Source organism: Balaenoptera physalus (assembly GCF_965194825.1).
Source record: "Balaenoptera physalus genome assembly, chromosome: 3".
Taxonomy (NCBI): Eukaryota; Metazoa; Chordata; class Mammalia; order Artiodactyla; family Balaenopteridae; genus Balaenoptera; species Balaenoptera physalus.
The window spans coordinates 146,238,563-146,260,086 of NC_138890.1; the positions used below are offsets into that span (position 1 = coordinate 146,238,563).

The 21,524-nt window shown below is 46.7% G+C and overlaps 1 protein-coding gene and 1 long non-coding RNA gene across 5 annotated transcripts in view; one reads left to right on the forward strand and one right to left on the reverse strand.

Annotated features, from left to right (window-relative positions):
* The window catches only part of LOC309656913, a 542,283-nt gene that overhangs the window by 155,471 nt on the left and 365,288 nt on the right, over window positions 1–21,524 (reverse strand). The gene's annotated exons all lie outside the window — the stretch shown is intronic.
* Window positions 18,078–21,524, forward strand: part of GDNF (glial cell derived neurotrophic factor) — a 43,992-nt gene continuing 40,545 nt past the window's right edge. For 3 of the 4 annotated variants that reach the window (XR_014261512.1, XM_082453832.1, XM_082453833.1), the window contains exon 1: window positions 18,078–19,109. The gene's annotated coding sequence lies outside the window, so the exon portion shown is untranslated. Of the gene's footprint in view, window positions 19,110–21,225; window positions 21,339–21,524 lie in introns of those variants that run through there. The other variant, XM_082453836.1, reaches the window with a different exon arrangement.

Here is a 21,524-nt window from a genome sequence, read left to right on the forward strand (position 1 = left end):
TTCGCCCTCTGCAGACGGGAGCCGCTGGGTGCGGGCTTGGTCAAGGCCCCAGGGAGCCAGGCCAGCGGGTCTCGTTCCACAGTCCCCGCCTTCCTCCTTCCCCAACATCTACCCTCTGTCCAGCTCAGCGGACCGTCCCCGTGTTCAACAAGTGGAGCGTTTGAATTCCACGTTTTATCTTAAAAGAAAATCCTCAGAAGGCCAAATCTCAAAAAAAAACAAAAAAAGGCAGGTGAAAGTGAGTTTCAGAAGAGAGAGTGGAACAGGGAGCAGGACCGCTCTTAGGCCCAGTAGACAGGGGCCCCTGGACCTGGCACTACGGCTCCTCCCCTGGCTGTGCTCCATTCCATGAAGACATGCCCACCTGGCACCTACACCTCCTTCTCCAGACCACGCCTTGGGTACCAGAGACCCCAGAATGCCCTGCCTGGTCCCGAGCCCACTTCCAGGGCCTTCTCCAGGCCAGATCTCCCAAGGGCAGGCCACGCCTCCAGCAATCACACCCCTAAGAAGCAGCCACAGGGTGGCCGTTTGCAGGGATGGAGCTGGGATGTGCAGGCTGGGGCTTCCAGGGGAGGAAGAGATGCGGAGCAGGCAGCGGGCCAGGGCAGGGAGTCCACGCCCCCTGAGCCACCACATTCCTGCATGGCACCCCAGGAGTCCACAGATTTTAATTCCAGCCTGGCCTCTGTGCGGGTGTATTTGTCGAGGCAGGAGGATAGAACATATTTCACAGTCGGTCAGCTTGATTGACAACTTTTAAATATTTCGACACGGTACATGAGCCTCCATTTTTACACTCGCCAGGGCCTCACAAAAGTTAGTGGAGGGCCTGGGGAAGGGAAAATGGGGGAACTCTCTGGGTCAAAAAGGACCAAAATTGTTTCTGTGCTGTGTGGTGCTTAAAACAGCATCTAGCACCTAATAAGTACTCAAAATATTTGTCAGAAGAGAGAGAAGAAGAGAAGGAAAGAGAAAGGGAAGGGTTTTGTGTTAAACCTTTCATACTTTCAGGAGTTTGTGATACAGAGTCAGAAAAGCCAGAATTCAAACCCTGTCTCTACTGTTCTACCTGTGTGTCCCCAGACAGGTTATTCGACACCTCTAATCCTCAGTTTCCTCACCTGGAAAATGGGGAAGCCGTGCCTATCATACAGTGAGAACACCTAAAAATAAGTAAGAGCTACTTATATTATTCTCCTTCTCATCATCGTTTTCATTATATACTCCATCCCTCAGTCCCATTTAACTTATGTCACATTCTGAGGACCAATTTGTTTCAAAGTCTCAGGAAGGCTACTGCTACTGATGTGCCCAATACAGAGACAGAAATATTTCATGGTCCCAATTTCAGCCCCACCAACATCCTCAGATGCCCACCTACCCCCATAGCAGGTGCAGCTGGTGGACCACCCATGCCCCTGGGCCCACACCACTTCAGTACTCAGCAGCCTGACTTCCAGTGGCCAGCACCAGCATTTCTTTGCATAAGGGCAAAGTTCTCCAGAGCCCACTTTGCCACTTGAACGGCAGGACGGAAACGTCCGAGAATTAATGCCCAGGAAGCAACCTTCAACCAGTGTCCAATGGGAGTGGGTAGCGATACCCCAGCTCTCTCACTCCCAGGGCGAGATAGCTCCGAGGTGCATGTTCTATACTGAATCCCAGCAGGATCACGTTCCAGTTCCCCTCAGTAATAGCTCGCTGGATAATGAACCTTTGGTTGCTACGCAACTACGCATCAGTACAGTCAGGCCACTTACTATGGCCAGTGAGTGTGCCTTTTCATTGCTCAGTGTTCATGCCTTACTACTTGTTAAATATTTTGAAAACCACCTCTTCACATTTAACCAGTCAGTTGCTACCACAAGTGCTTCTTGAGAAATGTCAATGTTCTATAAAACTAGACCCAACAGCAACTTCACCTAATAAAATAATAAGTATTTGTTATTTTTCCCTCCTTCCTACAATGGCATTAAAATTCAGTAGTTAAGTGGTGGAGAATAGACAATAAAAGATCGTTCAGTGCTTCCACCTACATACAAAAACCAGCAAACACCATGGATTTTTTTTTTCTTTGGTTGTGGTTGGAAAATTTCCCATATATTTAAGTGAGGTACCATGACCCTACACAGTGTGTCATATAGGGCATCTGCTCTCAAATACTTTTGTACTTGGCAGTGACCGCAGGGCTTGACAAATATGTTGTCCCCATGTTTTTATTTATCTCATAATCCTTTGAATGGTGACACATTCTGAGATTACAACAAATATATTACGATCCCAATATGAATATAATGTAACCAAAAAGATGACCTAGGTCTAGAGTGGGTGAAAGCCAACCCAAACAGTGGCTAAACTGTCAGCTGTTTGCAATTAGGTCCAATTAACACATTTTAAACACAGCATTACTGGGAATCTCTTTGAAGTGTGTGCTCTGGGAAGGTTTTTCTTGAAAGGGGTTTCCTAATGGGAAGCAGGCAAAATCCACAGCTGAGCAACTTAACTTCCTATTTTGACTTAAGTGCCACATAGAATTCACAGTTTTAATTCATTTTCCCCAGTTATGTGTATAAATATTTCAAACACGTAATGAAATGTCTGGGAAGGCATCTTTGCTGAAAAGAATGCCTTCCTCGTTTGTAAAGCCAGGAAGAGGAAAGCAAGGGGCTGAGCTCCTGTGCTCTAATTTGCGTGCTGTTGAATTGCCGATCTCTACCAGAAACGTAAATTGTAAAATCATAGTTATTCGTTTAATAAGCACATAAAAACACTGTCTACTCCGAATTAAAAGCTCCGTGAGAACAAGAACTTTGTCTCGTTTATCACTGTATCCCTACCACCTAGACTGGCACACAGCAGGCCTACAATAAATATTAGTTGACTGACTGAATGAATGGATGAATGTTTACTGAATGAATAAGCAAATGCATAAGTGAAATAAAGAAATAAATGTCATATACATGTGTTTGGAAAACACAAGCTAAAGTCCTTAACCCACATACATGCATATGTGACACAAAGGCACACACGTACTCAGAGAAAGCGGGGAGAGCTGCCTTAATTCTCCTAATTATTTTGCTGGTGCTGCCTATTTGGGGATAATTTGGGAGTTAAACCTCAGCTTCATTTTTCATATCTGACAAAAAGCTGAGGAATGCAAAGTTTGGTAGAGTGCCCCTAGACTGATACGTGGCACATGGCAATTAGCACTAAATAAATATGTGAGGACTAATGAGTGAAAACACTAAATGGCGCTTGGTTCCATCGCCTCTGACCAGAAGGGGCTCCAAAGCTCCGACTCGGTGGATCTGGGGTGTGACCCGGGAATCTGCATAGTAACTACCACCCTGGTGACTCCGGTGTGGATGATAAACTGTTAGAGACAGGGCTAGAAAGAAAGAATTCTGGAAGGAGGAAAAGTTTCGTCCCAGAGTGCCTCCAGGAAAATAATTCCCACATCTGGATGTCTGATGCCATCCTGGGACATCTCTTCAGGGAAATTCTCAGGCATTCTCTAAACGAGACTTTAACTTACTTTAATTTAAAAGAGAATGCTGTAACATATATTCTGTCTTTTCTGTGGTGGTAGGGGACACACACACATACACACACACACAATCCAACAATCCAAGTGTCTGAGCTCCCCAAAAGTCTAAACACTAAGGAAAGAGCCCCCGAGCACAATTTGGGAAGCATGCACTTCTATGTAGAAGACCCACTTTGCCCTCTAGGGAAAAGCCGAGGTTTGGATGTAGCACAGAAACAAAAAGAAAGAGAAGTAGGAAAGAGTAGTTGAAAATGTTGATGCTAAAGAAGCAAAAAGGAGGAGCAGAGGCTCTGACATCTGGAAGCAAAAGAGCTCTGACACTGACCGTGTGACAGCGTCTCAGGACGGGAGCAGGGCTGGGGCAGAACTAGACTCCACTAGAGCACTGGAATGGCTAGTTCCTGCAACTTGATAATTTAGGGACTTGTAATGTATCTGTCCACACATCAGCCAATTTCAGAGCCAATGGTATACTCCTTGAAGACAACCTGGAAACCTGGAAAATCCAAGATGAATGGTCTGTTAGCACAAAGGATCTCAATGGTTTAAATCCTCCATATATCACGCCCGCATGAAAGGGCTCCACTGTAAACAGAGGAGCATTTGTATCTCTGTAAACAGAGAGGTACCTGCCTTGTATCAAGATCTGCTCAGCCTGTTTAAAAGGGGCATTATTTTCCACTGCACATGTGGTTTCTTCACAATTTCACACACACACACACACACACAGCCTATCTGTGCACACAGCATAAAACTCTTTGGGCAGGTTCTTGAGTAATAAAGGGCTTAGCCTTTTTTATTACCTTGGGAAACAAAGCTACAGACTAGACTGGTGCCTCTATGGTACCAACTGGTCAGGCTTCCATCTCTTGCTGAGCTGGTCATCAGTATCTCTTCCCTTCCTACTACCTTCTCACCCTGCAACCATCAATCTATTTGTTCTTGAACCTCTCTGAGTAAATAAAGGTGTTTATTTTTGGTTTACTTGCCATCAAACAGGGTTTTTAAAAAATTAAGTAATAATTGTATATGAGCACTTTATGTCAATTCTCCAACATATGAAATTCAAATCCATTTCTATTGACTCCCAACCCTTACGCTCATGGCAAAGGCCTTATGACAATATGATGGATATGGGTGAGTTACTCATAAATGATGTCAGGAGGAAGAGAGGGAGGAGAAGGTACTGCATTGAGAACCGGCTAGTCTATGCTGCGGTAGCAATACTACCAAAATTTCAAAGTCAAGAAAAAGGCATCTTTCTCACTCCACTACATCCTCATCATCTGCAGCCAGGCACATGGGAGAGGAAAGATCTGCACAACCTCACGCCAGCAATTACACACTTGCACTGGTGGTGACACACATCACCTCCACTCACATCTTACGGCCCAGAGCTAGTCAGGTGACCCAACCACAGTCACCCAGCTACAAGGGGGCCAGGAAATGAAAACGTAACCCTGCGCCCAGAAGTCACAAAGCCAGAAAGATTTGGGGAGCGGCACTAATGACCACCAGGATGGTAGGAAGGAAGGGAGAAGAAGCCAGCAACTGCCTGCTGCTGAGAAAGGCACACTGAGAAATCTTACCTACTGTCACCGACTGAACCCTAGTCCTGACTCAACAGCATCTACCACTGCCTGGAACATCCTGCAAAGCTGGTAATTTTAAAAAAAGATCTTTGTTTTAATTACACAGTTTTTTTAAGTTTTCATTTGCCATGAAATAGACATTCTCGTATATTAATTTTAGTAGCAAAGTTATGTCGGGTCTTTGTGGAATATTGTTTGTTGTGTGTGGAAAGAACACTTTAAGAGGTTCATTTCCCTTTGACCCTGTAATTCCACATCTAGAACTTAGTCCTTAGGAATAAGTAGAAATGCAGATAAAGATTACGTAAAAAAGATATTTTCTATAGCATTATCACTAATGCTCCAAACTGAAAGTAATAGAAATGTCCAATGAAAGGGGATTGGTCCAATAAATTCTGCAATATCCATATGCTGTAATATTGTGTAGCTACTAGATGAAATGGCTCAGCAGGCTGGTGTGTTAATACAATGGACTATTGACATTAAGAATCACAATTATGAGGGTTATCTAGAAATACGGAAATAACTACATGAAGTAATAATAACAGGACAAAAGAGAACTCAATAATATACATATTAAAATTATCTATGAAATAAAGCAGGTCTGTTATCAAATCCAGGATTAGGGTATACACATGACATTTCAGGGGTTTGAGTTTTTCTGGTGATTGCAAATTTGTGTTCAGATATTTTGTTCAACTCTTGTTCAGTTGATGAAAGGAGGAAAAACCAGGAGGAAGAGGAGAAAAGGGAGAGAGAAGAGAAAGAACGGGAGACAGCAGAGATAGAAAGGACAAATAGAAAGGGGAGCAGAGGGAGAGGAAGATGATTGCAGTGACTGTCAGAGCATCCTGTGCTCGCCACCCCCCCCGCAAAACCCTGAGCAGGCGTCTCCTCTGCCAGCTACACACGTGCAATGTGATTTAGTCCACCAGAAAGTGTGAATTTTTGCTGTTCATTAAATACACAGAAGGTAGAGAAAAGATCTTCAATACCTCCACATCACATTCACAGATACACCTGCTACTTAGGAGAAGGAGCTCTAGCATCTAAGTAGCGTGGCCACCTGGAAGGTTCACCAACTACCCAGTGACCTGGCTGAGTGTTTCTGGGGTATGTGGTGCTTGGTCTGGCCAATCTCCAGTTGGCGGTGTCAATGAGCAAGGCTGAGTGTCAAGTCTGGGTCTGGGCTTAGTCAGACTTTTTGAGCTCCATCCTTGAGAGTGAAACAGAGGACTCAGATGTTAGTATTAGAAGAAGTCTTCAAACAAGCCAGAAACTTTTCTCAACTCAGTAGGCTACCAGCAATGAGATACCATCACACACCCCCTAGAATGGCTACAATTAAAGACTGACAATATCAAATGTTGACGAGGATGCAGGTCAACTGGAAGTTTCATTCATTGCTAGTGAGAGTGTAAAGTGGTGCAACCATTTTGGAAAGCTGTTTGGTTGCTTTTAATATAATTCTACTCCTAGGTACACACTTAAAAGAAATAAATGAGATGCCCACAAAGAGACTTGTAGAAGAACGTGCATGGTGACATTAGTCATAATAGTTCAGATGTGTCCCATCTGTCTCCTTTCTCTGGGACGACTGGCTGCCCAGGACATGGTTTTCTCATGGTAGAGTCCAGGGGCATAAGAAAGCAGAAGAAGTTTTCCATGCCTCTTGAAGTCCCATTCAGGACTGACCTACAGTCACTTCTGTCCTCTTTCTGTTGGCAAAGCATTTACTGAGCATTTACTACAGGTTTGACTCTTCTCAGGCATTGTAACATTTACAACAATGCAATGAGGTGGATACAATTATTATCCTCTTTTATATTGATAGATGAAGAAAGTGAGACTAAGGGAAGTTAAACAATTTTTCCAGGGTCATGGAGCTGGTAAATATCAAGGATTTGAGTGCAGAGAGTCACCCTCCAAAGTCCCTCATAGTGAACCAGGAGTTAGAAGACCCCAGGTCTGGCATGTCCTCTACTGGCACAGCCATCACAGAAGCCTGGGGAGTGAGTTGGGGCATAAATTTTTAAATGGCTTGAAAAAAGTCATTTAACCTATCTGGCTTTCAATTTCTTCTTGTGTAAAATGAGAGCCACATTGGATCTCTAAGCTCATTCCAGGTATAAATTTAATACTAAGGTTCTGTGAACTCAGTAGAACTCTTACCATTAATCTGACAACAGCTGTAAATGGATAGTTTTCTAATCACTAAAAACGAGCCCACAAACTACCCCTGATTTCAGTACAAGTAACTATTCTCGAAGGTTACAATGAGATGGTAAAGTCTCTTTATGTAAAATAGATACCAATTAATTCCCACTTTTTCATATTGAATTTTACTTTTTGGTGGATCCTAAAAGCACTAGGAAAAAGTAATTCCATGTAAAATTAGATAAATTCCCCTGTTAACGCAGGATTTTGCTTCACTTTTTAACTGCAAATTGCAGTTCCCATGGAAGCAGTGCTAGGCTGCTGGTGCATGTGTCTTACCCTCTTCAATCTGCACCTTCTCCACGGTGGGGGGGGGGGGGGCCGAACATAGAGCACAGCCGATACCTGGGAGAGCTGCCTCTAGGTGTTCACACATGCAAATCCCATTCCAGCCAGAGCAAGAGGAAGGGCTGAAATTGTCTCATGTCTTTGTTACTTAAAATAACCTCTTAACGTTCTCTGAGGATTTTTTTAAAACATAATCCTCTGGTCTCCCAGAGGAGTTAGAAGACTAACTCCTTATAGACTTAGAAAACAGCTGATTTCTACTTGTTGGCAACCCTGTGATCACTTGTTACTATATTGTTTTGTAAAGATGGATGGATGGATGGGTAGATGGTCAGACTGAACAGATGGACATGTCAACACACACGCTGTACCTCTGTCAGGAATGCCTTTTCCATCCCACTCTACCTTTCACCTAATTAACTCCTATTTACATGTCAGTTCTCAGACGAAGCATTGCTTCCTCAAAGAAGCCCTCCCTCCCTCTGTAGATGCCTATGAGGACAGCTTGTACGGCACCTGGAGGATTCATCGGAGCATTCTTAAGGAATGAGCTCATCAGCTACTCCCCCACCTGATGCCAGCCACACCACTTGTAATAGGGAAGAAAGTAATGCAGTACAAACCGTGAGTTGCCCCCTCATCTTCCTTGCTAGCAGGACCCTGACTATTCATTCAGGCAGCATTGTACTCAATCCCCAAAGCTGATTTCATGGTTGGTCTACAACCTGAATATATCAGTCCTCTTCCCCTTTGCTAGAGGTTGGGCTAGTTTGGACATATGAGCCAGTTCTGACCAATGAGATGTGAAGGGAAGGCTGCTGGTAGAGTCCTAGCAAAGATTTTCCTCCTTGATAAAAGGAGAAAGGGCTGGAAAGAGATGTCCTTTCTCTCCATTCCCTTCGTCCTTCTTGTTTGGGACACTGTCCTGTGAGAACACGACTTTTGGAGTTAGGACATCCGTCTTGCACTATGAAAGGAGGTATTGCTGACACATAGATATTAGCAGAATGTAGAACACAAACATTACGTCTCGAATGACATCATGGAGGCATTGCACCAATCCCAGGGCCTTGCACGTCCAGGTAAGTGCATGTTAAATGTCTTTATGGCTTAAGCCACTGTTAATCCAGCTCTCAGCTACTTGTAACCAAACGCATTCCTGATATAAATCACAACATGGTATGTTAGATTAGCATGGCACGTCACATTCTTCAAAATACTTTCATATCCATTACCTCTTTCAATCCTGCCAACAATCCTGGAAAGAAATAGCGCAACTATTATCCTTCATTTTACAAATATAGAAACTAAGATTTTAAAAGAATTAGTCTTGTGTGAAAAAACGAAGAGAACCAAAATTAAAATGGATTCAAGACTCTTCACTTTAGTCCAAAGGTTGGCAATCCATGGTCCAAATGTACAACCAGCATGCCAAGAACATTTTTTGCATTTTTAAATGGTTGGAAAAAACCCCAAAAGAACAGTAATATTTTGTGACACGTGAAAACTATGTGAAATTCACATTTTAATGTCCATAAGTAAAGTTTTATTGTAATACAGTCATGCTCATTCATTTACCTATTGTCTACACTATTGTCTTTAATGCTTCAATTGCAGAGTTGAGTCACTGTGACAGACCCTATGGCCCAAAAAGCCTAAAATGTTTACTACCTGGCCCTTTACAGAAAAAGTTTGCTCTCCCCTGTGTTAGTCCTATCACGCCCACTCAAAAGAAAAACAAAAGAAACAAAAAAAAACCCCTCATGTTCCAATAAAAACCACGTTGAGCATTTAGGACACCATATTTTATATCCCAGCACAGTGATCTGAGGTTTGGTTTACTTTGGTTTGCTGTTTGTCATTTTTTTCTTCATCTGAATATAACCTACTGACAGCTTCATAATCCCCAGACTACCCAGATAGGAGCAGGGAAACATCTTGACTAACTGCTAATTAATCAGTCTGGCTTAAATTCTCCCTTCTGTAAACACCAGAACACATCTGTTTAAAACAATGTTTTGATGAAACAGTCCCTCAATCATAAAGAAAAAACTAACATCCCAGTCATGCCAGGCTGCAGGAGTTTTTCTTCTGAGAGTGGCCATCACAGAAGTGTCAATGAATCATGCTAAATTTGGTGCTAAACATACAAAGACTTCCTCTATAGAGAGATTATGGGCAACCATATTATGTAAACCAAGGTTATGCAAATATAAAAAGCAGATATAAAACAAACACATCATTTTATTTCTTACGAGTTTTCTTGTTTTGATCTTTGTATCATAATATTTAATGAACAATATATTTCTAAGTGAGAAAATATATATACAAACATTTAATACAATACCTAGTACATATTTTGTGCTCAAAAACTAGTTGAACCTGAAATTCCATGAATCATGAGTTGGAAAATTTTTAAACCACTTAATTGTTAAAATGGACTTTTTAAAAAATATGCATCTTTAGCATATAAATGCGAGGAGTTGGCAGTCTACTAAAATCCATCTGAAAATAAATTTTTTCTCATTTTTGTGGCTTTGGTTTAAACCGCTTCATAGAACCCCAAAAACATGCCTTAAAAGATACAATGCCAACTTTATTCCAGCCAACATGGGTATGACAACGTGGTTTTGCCATGTTCATGAATCTCTGCATTGCTACAAAGCAGAGGCAAGATGCTGGCCTATAAAGATTCCTTTAAGAGTTCTAAATTAAAATTATACTCACCCCACTATCATCATCAAATAAAGGCATGAGTGCTCCATGATAAAAGGTTCTTTTTAGGACTTCAGAGCTCCTGGCTCCCTGTCACCCAAAGAACTCAATGTTTTAAGTTTATCTGCTCCTTCTGCTGTCTGGTTCCGTGGTAATTACCAGGCTCCAAGAGCTGGGCTGACATCTCATGTGATAGAAGTAGACAAGCAAAGAAGTAAACACAAACAGCTGTGTTAATTCCAGCAATGTTCAAACCTTAAACAAGCTGAGGGAAAGTTGCTGAATCAAAATGGAGCAAACTAGGGGGTAATAGCTCTTCCAAAATTCTAACAAAGAACCTAAAGGCTACATCTAATAGGCCCAACCGTCCAAAAATAAAGGTGGTATCTCCAGGTGACTGTCCCCTACAGTCACCTGGAGACACCACTTAAATCCAGGAACATTGTTGTTCCTGTTCAACCCTGTGAGTTCCTCTTTTGGAATCAGTTTGCAAGCTGTATCAGTTATCTATTGCCATAACAATGCTGTGTAACAACCACAAAATCCCAGTAGCATACAACAGGAAGTACTTATTGCCCATCTCTCTGGAGGGCTCAGAAAGGCAGCTCTGTTGATCTTTACTAGGCTCACTTACATGGGTGGGGGCAGTAGGGGTAGGAGTCAGCTGGCTCTCAGCTGACCTTAGCTGTCACCTGTCTCCCATCCTACGTTAGGCTAGCCCAAGCATGTTCTCACAGTAATGGCAGAGGTTTGAGAGAGTAAGTGGAAACATATTAGCCTCTTGGGTCCTACGCTCAAAAGTGGCACACCCTCACTACCACTGCATTTTACTGGCCAAAACAAGTCACAGTGCCGGTTCAGATTCAAGGGATGGGGAAATGGACACCACCTTTATAGTAAAAGAGCGTCTGCAAAGTCACATGACAAACAGCATGGCTACAGAGAGCCCATCGCTGCAATTAACCACCAGGCCGTACCAGAAGAGCAGTCTCTAAATTACCTTCTCTTGGTTTTAGCCCACCTCTATCACCAGAATTTATTTCAGATGGTTTGGTCTTTGCCCCAGATTAAACCCATCTTCAAAATCCAGTTAATTGCCACCACTGAATATGGTGATGCTATCTCATGCCTTTTTAGGTCCTTTGACAACTGCCAACACAAGGCCTTATGAAGAGAGATGCCTAAACGATTTATGTTGGATGAATGAACAAACACATTCATATGTCATAAAAGTGTTTTGAGCAATAGCTTCTTATCAGAATATACAGATAGTCTCCTCAGATGACCATTTTGAAATGAATGCCACATCCTAATATGTCAGTGCTCCTGTGTTTGTATAAAAAAGTGATCCATTTCATTTAGGTAATATTGCTACTACTCAACAATGTAAAGCAGATGCTTCATTACATTTACCTTACTTTTACCTTTTGTTTTTTACTCGGATGTCTAAAATGCACTTTCCAACCTTTCATCCATTATTTTTCGAAGAGTGAAGTCATTCTACAAATACATGCTTCCCTAAATTCATGTTGGGTATATTATGCACTGATCCTGCACTGGATAGAGAATGACTCTGAAAAGGATAACAATGACCTAACTTATGGGGTTGTTCTGCAAAAAGTTACATGATGGATCCTTCAAAGAATGGTTTGCAAATGTGCTTTTTGTAATATTAATTCTTTACATTTCTCAAGCTGACTTTCTCTCAAAGAATGCCAAGCACTTCACATATGGTCGGCCAGATCAGAGTGTAAATTATGCCCCAGGAGTAAGCGAATTGCTTGGAGGGAGGTGTTAACACTTTCGGGTCACTAGGGTTCCACTTAGAGCACTGCAGGAGGGCAGTCATTTACCAAACAGCACCCCGGTGGCCGGAAAGTATACATGTAATATAAATTATTCCCAGGGAGTCATTAATGAACTCAGAAAATCTGGTTTATCATCTCATCTATTCACACAGTATCCCGGTGACGGAGACAACAAGCAAGAAGAGAAAAATAGGTGAGCGATGCTAGAAGTTTCCTAAGCTCCCACAGCCTGTCAGGGACGGAGCTCCAACTCGATTTGCCTGATCCTTGGCCTGACTTCCTCGTAACTAGGCCCCAGGATTTGGGGCTCTCAACTTGAAACTTCTGCTAATTGGGAGGAGGTGAGGCAAGCGAGATGCCTAGGATGCAAAATTAGCCACCTCCCAGTCTTGGCCCTGCTGCTAATTCAACGAAGGATATTTGCTTTGCGTAGTGGCTTAAAACACCTAAGAAACCACAAAATTCGCACTGACTTACTACTTGCTTCTACTAAATCCGTAAATATTGATGAGGCTTCGTTAGTTGATTAATTTGTTTTCCCACACTGAGGAAAAGTGGAGAAGGCAATGGGGGCGGGGATAGGATGGCAGAGAAGAGAAGGCTGTCTTCTTGTTTTGTTGCCAAAGTTGGAAATGGTCAAATAGTTGGTCTATTTTAGGCAAAAGGAGAAGACTCTAGATTGAAGTCTGTGTTATGCAATTAGTACACGGCAAAGTGGTCCCTTGGAATGTTTTGGCTTGAAGGTCCAAACGCTGAGTCCTTGCCCCAGCGTCAACCATCCACTTTGGCAGTATCTCTAGCTATTGCCTGTGATTTCACATCTTTAGGAAGCCTCCAGAAGCTCTGCAACAAGCACTAGGTGGTCTACAAAAGGATTAGGAAGCAGGGGTCTTGATTCCCCACTCAAATCTCTCTTTCTCAACACATCTCTGTGCCTTTGTGATGAGACCCTGTGTATCTGCTAAGAGCCAATCACAGAAATATAAAGGCCTTTTGGGGAGGGGGGGGAAATCTATTTAGCACTGTGCTCTGCCTGGGAACTCTGCTATGCTCTAAAAGGCGGCAATTGACTTCTTTTCAAAGTTGAAAAGAAGTCAATTGCCGCCTTTTAGAGCATAGCTCCCCATTCAGCCAGACATCAACCTCTGCCACCAGTAAAGAGTCCAATTGATTTCCCTGTATTTGGACTCATTTCTTGCCTCAACAAAAAATACTAAATCCCAATTTGAAAGAAAAATGATACAACACATCCCCCATGTACTCCCCATTACTGCCACTGGAGCACGCACGCACGCACACGCGCGCGCGCGCACACACACACACTAGTGAAGTCATTTGATCCCATGTTTTCTCGATAGTAAGGGTGTGTCACTCACTCAAAGAGTGACCTTGGATAAGTCACTTAACCCTCCCTGACTCAGTTTTCTCTCCTGGCAAAATGAGGAGATTAGACTAGAAACCTCAGAGGCTTTCCAGCTCTGGAATTCCATAATTCTAGAGGAGATACATCTCCTCAGAGTTACAACTTCAACCTAACTGGAGTGAGCAAACTATAGCCCTCGGGCCAAATCCTGCCCACCACCTGCTTTCATATGGTCCCAGAGCTAAGGGTAGTTTTCACATTTTAAATGGCTGCAGAAAAAAACCCAAAAGAATAGTATTTCATGACGTGAAAATTACATAAAATTCAAATCTCAGTGCCCATAAATAAAGCTGTATGGGAACACAGCTGTGCCCGTTCATTTATATATTATCTATGGCTCCTTCTGCAATACAAGGGTAGAGTTGAGTGGCTGCGAGAGAAACTGTGTAGCCTGCAAAGCCTAAAATATTTACTATATCTACAGAAAACGCTTGCCCTTTACAGAAAAATTTTGCCAACCCTAGATCTAAGCCACTAGACCATGTGCCGAGTAACAAAGTCTGCTGTAACCCTCTTACCTGAGTAAAGTTTTATTACCCAAAGAGTCCCATAAAGTAATCCTAAGAACCAAAAACAAAGTTATGGATAATTAGACAATCTGATCCCTATAAAAGACACTGCTGGAAATCATTGATAAATCTACCATGTCAATGTCAGAATTGATTTCTTATGAGAAACAATTTACTCCAAAGAATTTAGCTACTTTACAATTTACTCTTTACAAAGAGGCCAATAGTCCATTCTTCCCTTGTTCTTTTTTTTCTTTTCTCTTTTATTAAGTGGTCTGAAGGATAGCACGTTTATCTTTCCCTCATGAGTAATCGTATCATTGGTGAAATTGACTGTGAAAGAGTGAGCAAGCATGAAACAAATCCCTGCCCAATAAAGTGGTGACTTTGAAAAGGAAATTGCCCTGCTCAAGTGATGGATTCGGTTTCAGCCGTCATGACCCATGTTATGAGGGAGTCCAGGGACCCGGGTCCTGGCCCTTCTAGGCAAAGCAGCTGCAAAGCTCCACTGGGAGCTCCGGGAAGATGCTCTGTGAATGGCCAAAGGCTGACCCGCAGCACTCAGCACTGAGTCCCCAGAGACTCCCCCACCTAGCCTGGAATGCCCCCCTCAGCTCCCCCGCCTCTCTGCTTACCTACCCCAATCAAGGCCCAGTCTGAGTTCCAAATATGGTCATACTCGAGGCCCACAGCCTCAGGATACCCTGTATTTTTTTTTTTTTTTTTATCATTTTATGTTTGTGTTTTCTCTTCCCCTGGACTGTAAGACCCTGGGGCACAGAAAGCACCCATCATTCTGACGTCTTCCAGTTAAAGATCCACAGTAAGTTCTGATGAAGAGGATGACAGTGAAATGGGAAATTACTAAGGTTATGAAACTTTTTTCTCAAAGAGGAGATGAGATGCTTGAACAATACTTGTTTCTCTCCTCCTGATTCTCTGGCAGGGTTTTCCAGACGAGAGGCCAAGACCTAGGGACCCTGTGAGAATTCTTAGCAGTGTGTTGTTGTTACTTTATCAGGGGACCATCCATCTATTCAGAGCGAAAGTGGTTCTCTTCTGGACTTTGTTGAGGAACAGCTTCAAATCAAACATATCTTTGTTTCCTTGAAAAAGGAGAAGATGGAGCCACACAGCTATCGGGGGTGGGGTCCCCACTTCCAGCATTTGGGGGCTTTGAGATGGTGACATCAGGCCATCCCCTTGTCCCCAAGACACCAAATGCTTGCTTCCTGGCACTCGCTTTGGAAGCAGCTTTGTTTTTCATTGTCTGTGAAGGTCTGAGGAGATTTTTGTCAACATCAATTATAGTACTTTTAAATGTTGGGCTTTTCGGTCAGGGATCTTGAAAATTTTTAGACTTTTTCCCCTCTTCTGCAGTCACCTAAATGTTGTAATCACGCAAATGAATGTTCTTTCAAAACTAGGAGTATTTTCTTTAACTCTAAATTAATTTTATACTTTCCTTTATATTACTATTTAAGATAATTAGTAGTATTTCAAAAGGATTTAATATTTTGGAAGAGTCTTAGTCCTAGAACCTATCAAAATAGGTGAGCCTCTTAGTTTTGCTCTCAAAAAGAATCATAATAATGATAATGATTACAATCACTGAAAAAAAAAAAAAAAGCTAATTAATCCCTCAACCCTGGCTGCACTTGGAACAACTTAAAACAAAATACCAATTCCTGGGCTCCACTACCCAAGAAATTCTCATTTAACTGCCCAGGAATAGGGCCTAGGCATGGGTATGTGTTTGCAATTCTCCAGGGTTTCACTGGCCATGTAAAGATCAGACCTGAGCACCTCATATATACCTCTATCACAGCATTTACCACTTTATACTATGATTACTTGTGGGAGGGAGGCCCTCTCCTTAGAGATGGTAAGCGGACGGAGAGCCAGGAGTTGTATCTTATTCATCCTTCAGTCCTGTAGTAGACAGAGGTTTGTTAAACTCCAAGTGCCTGCCATTAACACGGCTCCTTCTGGGGGCCCAACTCCTGTGGAGCAAAGGCAAGAAGGAACTCTAGGAAGGTTCTGAAGCGAAGGTGGCCAGTCTCTGAACCACGTAACCCAACAACGTGAACGTGGGTGATTAGCCCGGGAATAAGCACCTGACCAAGGGCTGCTGAGCTGCAGGGTATCCTGACCCAAAAGCTCAGTCCATCTCAAGCACCTAGTTAGTGCCCAGCAGGGCCAATTAGATCCTTTCACTAAAGGAGTTTAAATGTGAGATCAACAGAGAGCTGAGCAGTTGGTAACAGGAGCAGAAGCCAAGAGACACCCAGAGAAAAACAGAGAGAGAGGAGCTGAATCACCTTGGCGGCTAAGCCTGTTAGAAGGGACGGCAGATGCCTACGGCTCAAGGGGCAGCAAGATATCCCAGTCACAGAGCCGGACCCTGAATGACCTTCCAGTTCCTGAACTTCAATCCAGTTTTCGTGAGGCCTGGCCGGGTGGCCTTTCCGGAAGGCTTTTCGGAGACACGTGACTGAGTGGTGGCGATTCCGGTCAGCCTTCCTCCCACAGGGAACTCCCATTACATAGGGTAAACTCAGTGGTATTTGTGCTTTGCAACCCCCCAAAAGCCCAGTCTAGCACAATTCCCAGGGTCTAGCACTTTGCCTGGCACATAATGAGCACTAAATCATCGCAGGTGCTTGGAAGCCATGACCATCCAGGGCGAAAAGCCTTCTGAAAATGAAGAAATCATTCATGGTAAGAACACTGACTACGGTCGCCTTCGAATTCCAAAAACAATGTTAAACTAGGATACAAATATTAAGCTCATGCCATTTCCAAGTCCATCTACATTTCTACTGTAATCTACCAAAGCAGGAAATGTCACATTCTGCAGAACTACAGTAGGCATCCTCATTTCAGCTAAGGTATGTTTGGAAGACTTTTCACTCCGCTTAATCTTAAATCACAGTAACCTTAGTAAGAACAATTTCCCTCCCACACTAGCTTCACTGACAAACCTCCAAAGTAGCTGATCTTTGACTTTTAAGAAGTTTAATAATATAGGATCTTCCCCCCCACATTGCCACACACATTCCCCCTGTCTATCGTCTGTATCAGCTACCCGAGGGACATGTACTCCCCAACAACCGGATGAGTCATAAAATAAGAGGTACATGGATGTAAACTGAGCCTGTTTACGCTCTTTATTAGTTGTGTTCCCCAACTAATAAAATAAAAGAGATCCCACTGAATCCAGGTCCAGTGGCTTCCGGAAAACAGGTTTCTGCTTAGCAAAGACATACCTTACTCAGTACATTATTTTAAAGGTAGAGCTAGTTTCATGCCCTGGGTGAATGAAACGGCTTTATGGGGAGAGTCATATGCAGGGTGTGTAAGGACTTGCCCTCCTCATGTCCTCTACGAAAGAAGGCTCTGGCGCTTCTGGTGGTAAGCAAACCAACAAAAGGAATTCCTAAAAGGTCTCACAAAGATCAGGAATAGGCGCTGGGCCCCTGCTCACTGGAAACGCAGCACCCAAGGGAGTGCTTGCTTAGGTTTCCCATCTGCATTTTCGAAAATTTGGATGAGAGCAGGTTTCAGTCCAACCTCCCCCGACCTGTTCCTGATAAAGTGATCTTACGCCTCTGGAATTGGGATTCTGAATGTATGTGCCTACCCCACGTCTGGTATTATATTACAACCGCATGAAAATGGAGCCTAGGACTGAGGAGCGGGCCAGCCTCAGAAGCCTTCTTCATTGCCTGCCATGTAATACATGATATGCAAAGCCTCTGACTTCAGCCAGCAGATATTTGGAGACCGTGTTGGCCCTAGCATGGGGACTAAACTAATGTGTGTTTAGGTCAGAAAGCGAATCAGAAAAGCCACTGGAGGGCACGTCACGGAGTGAGAGCCCTATAAATTCTTCCCCACTCTCAGCGTGCCCTGGCAAACACTCGGCTTCCCTCCCTGGGCCGCTGCACATCTCTCCTTCGCGGTGCTAGAACTCCGGCCAGCAGCTGTTCTCCTCGCCACTGCCTTCTGCCCTGCAGAAAAGCCAGAGGGCTAGACACCCGAGGAGGAAGGAGAGGCTTCGACGGGCGCGAGGAAAGCCCAGGGTAGCCCTCTACCCGACAGAGCCCCGGCTCAGAGAGCGAGGCGCGAGGGCCAAGCCGGGCGCGGGCGCCGCGGTCAAGTTCGGATTGCTCCCTTCGGTTCGTCTGCGCAGAGCTCCGCACATTCCTCCGGATCTACCCGGCGAGGAGGAGGCGCGAGCCCGGCAGCGTCTCCACGCGCTGAGCGCTCTCTCCCTGCACCCCGGGGAGGGGCGCCTCGCGTCACCCACTCGCACCCCGAGCCCCCGCCTCGGGAGCTCGGGCGCCTCCTCACTGTTCTCCGTTCCCTCCCCGCCACCGCTGACTCTAGACCCCTCCCCTCACGGGGCCCCGCGCTTCCCCTCCCCCACCCCGGCCCCCCGGACCGGGCTCTCAAGGACCAGCCTGCGCTCCTGGCGCCCTCATGTCTTCACGGGACTCTCGGCGCCGGTTGACGTGGTGTCTCGTTCGGATTTCCAGGCCAGACCTCAGCTCCGGCGGCAGCATCAGCCCGGCGCGTCTCGTCCTCCCAGGCGCTGCGCCCCGAGAAGGCGCAGAGCGCGGCCGCCGCCGCTGAACCGGCCGCCGCGCCCCGCGCCCGTGCAGCCCGGGCTAAAAGCGCGGCGCGCGCAGCCCTGTCACCCCCCCACCCAAGGCAGCGGCGGCTGCTCGGACCTCGGCTTCTGGGGGTGCGGGGAGCCGGCGGGGGAGCTGTCTGCATCCCTCGCCCTTCTCGCGGCGGCGGCGGCGGCGGCGGCGGGAGCCTTGGCCGCCGCCTCCTGCGCGCCCTTGCTGCCCCGAGCAGCCCCAGGATTGCGAACTCGTGCCCCTGACTTATCGGGCGGGGCTCCGCGCTCCTGCCCTCGGCCCGGATGGGTCTCCTGGCTGGGACTTGGGGCTCCTGGAGTTAATGTCCAACTGGAGGTCTGCGGAGACCGGATCCGAGGTAAGCGGGGGAGCGGGCCTGGGGGGAGCGGGCGGGGGACGCCTGAGTCGCCAGCGGGTGCGTCGGGCTGTGCGGCGCTGGAGACAGAGGGGGCGCGGCTGGACCCCAGAGCAGGCGGTGAGACTAGAAAGAGGGGACACTAGAGGGAACCGAAGCGCCGGGAGGACAGAAGAGAGAGAGAGAAGTGGAACCGGGGAGAGGCTGCGTTTGCGGAGGGGCAGGTTGCCTTTCCTCGTGGGCAAAAATCTCCGGTGCCCCTGCTGCCTCTGGACCCGGGCATATCCGACAGGGGCAGTTTCCCTCCCCGACTCGACGAGGTGCTCTTCCGTCAAGTCCCGGGAAGCTGCGGGACTGGACTCGCCTTTGAACCTACCACGACCAGAGTCGGGTTCTCTGTGGACGCGCAGCTGCATAGATACCATTACCGGGAGCGTAACTTGGTTTGGTCTGTTCCAAGGGAAAGTGTAGGCCCCGGGAGGGACTGCTGCAAAGGTGCTGAGAACCTAAAAATAGAGAGCTCACCTCCTCCGGCGCGGTCTTGCAAATCTACATTCCTAGCCCTGGTCGGAACCCGGTTGCTGGCACTTTCCTAATGCCCGAAATCCCACCTCACCATCCCCGTCAAGCTTAAGAGATGGGCTTCCTGAACAGTCCCGGACCAGGGCCTCTGCCTCGAGCAGACTCTTGAACCTTCTCAAGGTCTCCCCTAAGCCATCTCAGTGATGGGTTGAATGACTTTCGTCTGTACTCTATGCCACCTCCCCCAGTAACACCCCCGCCACCACCCTGGCACAGCCTCAGGGCTGATTTCGCTGTCGTTTGGTTTCCAGACCCACCGGGTGAAAACGAACCCTCTTTGGGGCGGGGAATGACTCTCGCCGGAACCCCCAGCCTCCTGACGCCTCCCTAGTTTCGGGGCTGGCACACGCGCCCGCAGAGCCGACGTGCGCGCCCCGGGGGAGCTGCCCAGCCCCGAGCTCGCAACACTTTTGCTCATTGGTGGGGACAAACACAACTCTTCCGAGCCCTGCCGCGGATGGGTTAGAGCGCACTCCACTCTTCCACAGTATATTTGGGGGGGAGTATAAGTGGTTTACAATGTTGTGTGAGTTTCTGCTGTACAGTGAAGTGAATCAGCTATACGTATACATATATCCCCTCCCTCTTGGCCCTCCCTCCCCGCCCCCATCCCACCCATCTAGGCCATCTTGAATATACACTTAAGCATCCCAAGGAGGAGGTGCTGCTGCCAACCTGCCGCACGCGCCTCCTCCCGCAAAGCCCGGAACAGGGAGCTGCGGGGCTTCCTCCCAACCGCGACCACGATCTCGCCCTCACAGTTTCGCCACGTCTTCGCTTCGGCAGGGCTCAGGGACAGTGTCGCCTTTTCAACAAGTGTCAGGTGTTCGGGGAGCCCGCTGCGTCCCCAGCCCACTCTCGCAAGGGGTTCGGGTGCCCCTGGGTCTGGCACCCGGCTTCGGGCCCTTTAACAGACAGACCCCCTTCCCAGACTGTCTGCAGAAGGCGGCGCTCATTCTTTTTCCTGCTCTGGTCTTGGGCCCTCCGTCCGTCCAGGACACAAGACACAGTTAAGAAAAGCAATTCATCTTTTCAGCAACTTCTGTCCCTATCCCAAAAGAAAGCCCCCGAGTTACAGCACGCCGCCACCCACCCCCGCCTCCCTTTTCTCCTCCTGAGACCTGGATCTCGAAGGCAAAGCCCAAACACACCTCCCAGCCTGCCAGATACAAGAAGGCGCGGGGGCACTGGCGGCGGGAGCGCTCACACGCGCTGAAGCTGTCACCGTGACGCGGGGGAGGGGGGGGAGTTCGAAACGCAGGTTGCCGAGAAACCAGCTTAAGTGAGGTGGGTAGAGAAAAATTAGGGAGTGAGGATGAAGAGGGGTAGGAGCCTGAAAAGCAGGGACGTTCGTGAGGACATCCGGAAGTTCCGGGGGGCGGGGCGGTAATTTGCATTTGGGGAGGGATTGTAGGGGGAGTGCTCGTTCCTCGGTTCTGTGCTTAAAATGACAACGCAGCCCCAGCCGCGTGGGCGCTCCAGGACTCCGGCGGTTTCTGGTGCCCTCTGGTGCTGGGAACCCAGAAGCGCCCCGCGGCGAGCGGCGGCTTCTGCCGGCACTTTTGGCTCTTGGGACGTCCTTTCCGCCCTGGACTTGGGGACCACCAGGTGCCGGCGCCCGCGACGCTCCCCTTTTGCCCTCCCGGGCGCGTAAGTCCTGGGCGCAGAGGGGAACCAGCCTGCAGGGTACGAGGACGGGTGCGGGGGCACCTGGCGGAGCCGACTTCGGGAGGAGAGCGTGGTTACCGCACGTGGCAGCGCGTTCCGCAATTCGCGCTCGTAGCAAAGGCGGACGGTTGCGGCAGAAACACTTCGGACAGATGTGCTTTAAGAAAG